A 7500-nucleotide genomic window follows, 5' to 3' on the forward strand; every position below is an offset into this window, starting at 1 on the left:
TCTTCCCATGAGCTTATCCTCTTCTGGTCCTGAAGTCTTCGTTTCAAATGGAGGAATGCTTCCAGGAGACTCAACGATTCTATTGAACTGGAACTTAAGACTGCTGCCCAGTCATTTTAGACTGCTCATGCCTCTTAATTAAGTAAAGAAGATAGCTACTGTGCTGGCTCAGGTGACTGATCTTATCTATCAGTGGAGAAACTGAACTGTACAATGTTCTACTGTACAATGTCTGGAATACAGGAGATAGCGTAGGGTATTTCTCAGTGTTACCATGCTCTGTGATTAAGGTCAACAGAAAACTACAACAACCCAAACTAGGCAGGACTACTAATGACCCATATACTTGAGGAATAAAGTTTTGGGTCAATACCCCCAGGTGAAAAATCATGACCAGCTAATGTACTTGCTGAAGGCAAACGCACCCCTCCCTCTCCCCGCCCCCCAACATAAAGCCACAGAATGTGTAATGAAAAAAAGTAGTTACAATTACCAGTTACAACCACATGACTGATTACAGCAATGAGGACTTGAACTGCAATGAGTATTCCTCATCATTACGTGTGTTTATGTGTGAACTTGACTGGATGGCACGAAGCCTAGGTATCTGATTACTGATTAAACATTATTTCTGGGTATATCCACAAAAATGTTTCTGGATCCATTTGAATCAGTAGACTGAGTGAACAGGATTGCCCTCCCTAATATGCATGGGCATTATCCAATCCAATGAGGACACCAATAAAACAAAAAGGTGGAGAAAGAAAGGATTCACACTATCTGTCTGAATGCCTCAGCTAGGACACTGATATTCTCCTTCAGTGCTCCCCTTTTTCTGACCTTCAGGTTCAGATGAGAATCAACACCATGAACTCTCTGGTTCTCAGGAGAGAACTACACCTCTGGTTTTCCTGGGTCTCCAGCTTATTGATGGCAGATTGTGGAAATTCTCCATAACCACATGAGACAATACCTTATAATAAATCAATCTCTCTCTCTCTCTTTCTTTCCCTCCACTTCTCTATTTACTATTCCAATTGGTTCTGCCTGTTTTTTGTTTGTTTTTGTTTTTTGTTTTTTTGTTTTTGAAAACCTTGATTAATCCACTAAGGAATGTTAAGTGTAAGGACCATAGATTTAGTTGATTTCCTCAGGACAACTACAAATAAGTGGCAGAGGCAGGACATGACACTACATAGTCTTTTTTTTTTTTTAATTTCTGTTATTTTCAGAATAGAAGGAATGAAAAAGAATGGGTTATGGCTCAAATCAGTTCACTTCTTAACATGACTGAATTTACTATGAGAAGGAAAAAAAAAAAAAAGGTGAGACAGAAAGCCTGACGTAAACTTCTATCCATTATGCTGTTTCTGAGTTTTTGTTTTTGTTTTTTGTTCTTTGGTATTTTGTTGTTTTTTGTTTTTTTGTTTCTGTTTTTGTTTTTGTTTTTTTGGATATAGATGAAGCTTTTTGAGAAGCTCTTTCTCTTGACATACTGGATTATATTTTGTTTGGTAAATCTTTCCTCTAATCATGTACTCTGCTCTACAAATAACTTATACAATTATCAAGGATAAAATAATCATTTTTTGTTTATACTACTTTCTAACATTGCCCACATGACCTCATAAATGCTATTAATTCCATTAATTATATAAAACGTAAAGTTATTTCAAAACAATTCACCTGCTGTTTATGTTTATTTTTGTGTGCATGTATGTGTTCAAATATGAAAACTTCACACATTACTAAAGATTTTGCATTTATATCAAATGCTCAAAATTACAGATTAATTCAAATGTGAATAAAAACTCAGCTGTGGGGGATAAGCTTAGGAATCCCCCAGGCTTACACCAATGGGTTAACAAGGCACAAAGAAATACAAAGTCAATAAAATGTTCACACCTGAGTTTGGGTAAACCAGACTGGCACTCCAAGAATAAGCGGGTGCAAAGACACCCTGAGAATATAGAGGCACAAAGGTGCCAGGAATAGGGAGGTGCAAAACATCCCAAAATAGGGAGGGGGTGCTGAGCCCCCCAAAATAGAGAGAGGCAAAAACCTGAAATATAAATGGTGCAAAGGTACCCAATACATAGGAATAACAAGATTAGATATTCAGGGTGAAAGCACCCCAAATTTAGTACTATAGCAGAAAGCTGCTTTCATAGAAGAATAGGGCCAGGTTAGGTAAATTGGTGAATTGGACTTTGGACCACTGCGCTCCAGGCAAAGCAGCCCTGAGTGGAGATGGTTAACAAAAGAAAAGGTGCCTTATTAACCCTGCAGTTATTCCCCCTATCTGTCTCATCTAGGCTGGCAAAGATAAACAGGCACTGGGCGTCCTGTCTGCTGTTAACAACCATCTACCCATCTGCCACTGCCTGGATTTTGTTTTATATTGACCCAAACCCCAAACACTGTATATCTTCAAAATCCTCTTTTCCCCTTCACATCCACAAGTTAATGTTCCTAGTTTCTTTATGTCTTTGTACATACCCATCACCTTTGCAAGCCTTCTGATATGAATAAATACGGGGCAAGGACCCTTATTCAGGGCTCTAGTCTTTTTTTCCAGACATTAGCCATCTCTCTTTTTAATCCTGTGTCCGCTCTTCTGCTAGACAAAAGAGAACTTTAGACAGAGTCTATGACACTCAGCAAATGTAGTTTCTCAGTTATTACCAATATTAAATAGACATTCCATAATAATCAGGACAAAATAGAATGTCCATTTAGCATTTAAAAATTTTTTTTAATGTTTAATTATTTTTGAGAGAGACAGAGACATAATGTAGTGGGTTAGGGGCAGAGAGAGAGGGAGACACAGAATCCAAAGCAGGCTCCAGGCTCCGAGTTGTCAGCACAGAGCCCGAGGCAGGGCTCGAACTCACCAGCTGTGAGATCATGACTTGAGTGGAAGTCAGATGCCCAACGAACTGAGCCACCCAAGCGCCCCTGCCCACTTAATATTTTAAAGGCTTTTGTTTTCCTTAAATAATCAAAAAATAAATGTCTTACATTTTTATTAATATAGCACTGTCTTGAAACAAAATAATCGTCCAGGGGCTCCTGGATGGCTCACTCAGTTGAGCGTCTGACTTCGGCTCAGATCATCATCCAATGGTTCTTGAGTTCAAGCCTGCTTCAGGCTGTCAGCGCACAACCCACTTTGAATCCTCTTCCCCCTTCTCTCCCTGTCCCTCCCTCGCTTGTGCTCTATCTTTCTCTCAAAAAACAAACAAAAAAAAACTTAAAAAAAAAAAGAAAAGAATCCTCCATATTGCTTGCCTTTTTATTTAAAGTTATCTTAGGCCACAGAGAAGCTATAGAGTAAATATATACAATTTTATGATTTATAAAACATTCTTTTCCACTTATTTATTGAGTAAAATCAGTGAATTGGGTGAAGTTTCATTAAAGAGTATGGAAAAACAATGCTCATTTCAGCAGTATACAGTTTGCCTCAGTTCACATAACACATAGACTGTGATATGTAACAGATGGTGGTATAAAAGCGAAGTAGTGTTTCCCTTTTGGTACTTTTATATTTATGTGCCTATTTATTGGGGGAAGAAAACGGCTAATCTGCAAATTTTTTTAAGAGAAATGGAGTTTTAAGAGAAAATTTCTACAGACAGGACTGCTATTTTGCATGTTATATTGAAGCTACTAAAAACCTATAGAAATAAAAATAAAATTTCTTAAATTCACAGTCTGCAGGGTATAGCAACAGAAGAAACGGCAAGGGCATTTGTAAAGTTTTGACTGTGTTTGCAAACCATGCTTAAATTCCACACTTCCTCAGTCTTTCCACTGAAGCTTGGTATATAACGAATTAACTGGCTTATCTTTGTTTTTTAAAAATTTTTAAAATGTTTTATTTATTTTTGAGACAGAGAGAAACAGGGCATGAACAGGGGAGGGGCAGAGAGAGAGGGAGACACAGAATCCAAAGCAGGTTCCAGGCTCTGAGCTGTCAGCACAGAGCCCGATGCAGGGCCTGAACTCACAAACTGACAAACTGTGAGATCATGACCTGAGCCAAAGTCAGATGCTTAACTGACTGAGCCACCCAGGCATCCCTGGCTTATCTTTGTGTTTAACAAAGAACAGTATTATGTCAAATTAACTGTGTGTGTGTGTGTGTGTGTGTGTGTGTGTGTGTGTGTGTGTGTAAAGGGGCTCCTTAACCCTGAAACAAATGAACTCAAATACACAATTAGAGAATACCACTGATTCTCTATCTTGTGTACAATCTAATGCACTTACATTTATATTTTTTCTTACAATTTTCACAAGTTTAATTTTATTTTCTTAAATAAAGAAATTGAAGTTTAAAAAGGAATTTATCTAAATTTACAGAGCAGGTATGTGGTGGTCCTGGGGTTATTATGCTTTACTGTATAATTTTTAGAAATATGGCACAAAAATCAAATTTCAGTAGTCAACTTTGACTTTATATTTTGAGGTCTTGTTATTTTTTTAAAAATTTGGAATGAATTAATTACTCAAGCATGAACAGATGTAGATTGTTACGACATTAATAAAGTTTTGGCTTTAGGATCTCTATACTCGCTTACTTAAAACCTTCTAAAGTGGGCACATTTTTCCATATGACCCACTAGATTCTAATTCTATTATATTTCAGAACCCCTGCTTTTAGGTTCTCCATGTTATCATGTGGAGATATAATAATCTACTGTCCTCATGCTTTAAAAGAATCTGTAGCCATCTTGAAAAAAAAAAGAGAGAGCAATGTGGTGATAACTATGGATTCTGTCCCTCAGGATAATATACTTTAAATTATTTTTCAAGTGGTTCTCAGACTTCAGCTCTATAGAACATTTCCAAACTCTGACCTTGCATGTAAGAGACTTGAGAGCCAGGATTGTGTGTTATTCATCATTTCACTCTGAGTATCTAGAACAGTGTTCACCAATAAATACCTTGATAAGCTGAAATGTCCCTCGTTTATTTCAGACAAGAATAAAAAGGTTAGTGTACTGAAGGCTCTACAGCTTTATGAGTGAATAAGAACTCTTCAGAAACAGTAATTATTTCCACCAGTAATCACCTAAGAATGAAAGCTGTGCATCTTTTCATATATTGGATAGGGGATCAATATGGGTGGATTTAAATAAGAGGGGAATAAATTTTATACTTACCTTGATCACAACATAAATTACATTTTTTTACATTTATTTATTTAGTTATTGAGAGACAGAGAGAGAGACAGTGAGAGAGAGAGAGAGGGAGAGAGAGAGAGAGATTGAGAATGAGCAGGGGAGGGATAGAGAGAGGGGGAGAGAGAGAATCCGAAGCAAGCTCCACATTGTCGAGTTTGATACAGGGCTCTATCTCATGAACTGTGAGATAATGACCTGAGCTGAAATCAAGAGTTGGATGCTTAACTGACTGAGCCATCCAGGATTCCCCATAAAATAAATTTCAAATTGAATATATGTCTACTTTATAGATGCTGACTGGGAATGAGAAAAGTAAGACCTGAAGAGTACACTACAATCTGTAGATATAATTAATAGGCCAAATTATATGATGTCATGTTATTTTCTGTATAAATTTCTATGGATCTGGATATATGCATGTGGCTTCCATGCTTAGGTTTTACTGCACCATAAAATAGTACATGTTTCTTCCCTTATTTCTTTGTTTACTAATATGCAATACTTTTACTACTAACAAACATGCACAAACACACCCACACCTATAACATGCACATACACACTTTTTTTTTTCATTTTTGCACTAGGCTTTTCATCTGTTGGGATCTTTATGTCTCCTAATTTGAGATTTTAGCATTATTAGAGCTTCAGTAAAATAGCATTAATAATCTGATTAAATTTGTACATTCAATTCAAAGAGCAAAAAAATCTTAATGGAAAAATCTCAAATATATTACTTTTAAAAATCCCTAGTTCATCAACTTCTTAAAAAGACAATTCAGAGAAGAACCCAGTCAACCATGCAAAAATTGATGAGCACAGGGCAGGGAGAGTCAGAAGAATTAGAGACTTAGTACAAAATCTAATGTCATATACACACAAAATGGTTCTTATATTTTAAGGATCTAAAACATGTTGAATTACTTTGGTGAGGTTGACAGGAATAATAGTGCTGAAGCCAGAATTTTATTACTAAATATATTAAAACATAAAACATTATGTAACAAAGCAATGGTAATTCTTACAGCACTATTTAAAAATTATTCTATTGGATACAGTGTAGCAGATGCCATCTTATCTTGATGTTGTTCCCTGCTACTAATAAAATAAAGGTTAAAGAATACAAAGTACCCTGAGCTGACCCTGACCAACCACATCCTTAGACTCAATACCTAAGCAAAACAAACCACATGCTTTCTCATCCCTGTGACTGTACAAGATGTTCGCTCCATAGCAAATCACCCCCTAATCTCAATCTGTTTTGCTCACTCATCATCCACATGATAAAACTTCAGCATCAATATCTCTGGGTAAGCCTTTTTTATGAGACCCATGGTGAACTAAACACTTCCCAATTTCCCCTACTAGACTATGAGCTCCGTGATGTCATAGGTTATTTCTTTCTTCCACTAACCTGGCATAAGGTAAAAAGAGAAGCATCTCTCCCTACCTACTAATTTTAACATGTTTCCTTCTGTGTTTAGGACCAACTTCTTACAAAGATGAATATTCATCCCAACAGGGAGAAAATACCTCTTCTTGTGATTTTGCAGGCACAGCATAGGGTATATATAATAAAGGATTAGTTATTATATAAATAAATTGAATTTTTTTCCTTATTCAATAAGAGATAAAGAAAATTACATTGTAATAAATTTTTAATAATTCTGACAAATAATTTAAAATAATACTTTATATCATAAATGAACCATGAATTAACCAAATAAGTTAAATACAAATTATTCATGTTTTAGGGATACAGAGTATTTATTGAGTCTATTTGTTTTTATTTCCTTCTCTCAGTAGCTATTTTACCAAATCTAACAACTATATTTGAATTTTAGAATTTTGATTCAAGAATTCTGCTCTTTCTTTACCTTTTTTAAACTACTGGTGGGTAAACACATTGCTAGATCAACTTATGAAAAACATTAAATTATATGGTTTTGGTAGAATTATACAGAATTAACATAGTAAAGTTAAGCAGTGAAAAGAAGTGGTAGGTGAAACAAGGTCTAAAACCAGATTCTTGTGCAAATCTCATTTCTGATGTCTATTAACTTGTGACTTTGGACAACATCATACTGAATTTTCCCATCCATAAATAAATGGATAATAGCAATCCCTTCAATTTAGGGTTGTTGGAGAGATCAAATGAAATAAGAATTATATAAAAAAATATTACAGTGCTTGGAACATAATAGATGTTCAATAAATATTAGCTATTATTCACTTTAATAATAAGGAGGGAACTAGCATAATTAATCATACAGAAAACAATTTGGAAAACAAAAAACAAAAAATTACCAACCCT

This window comes from Lynx rufus, unplaced genomic scaffold (genome assembly GCF_022079265.1).
Source record: "Lynx rufus isolate CCGP_SWC_20201006 ecotype Redwood Valley unplaced genomic scaffold, mLynRuf1.p SCAF_1, whole genome shotgun sequence".
Taxonomy (NCBI): Eukaryota; Metazoa; Chordata; class Mammalia; order Carnivora; family Felidae; genus Lynx; species Lynx rufus.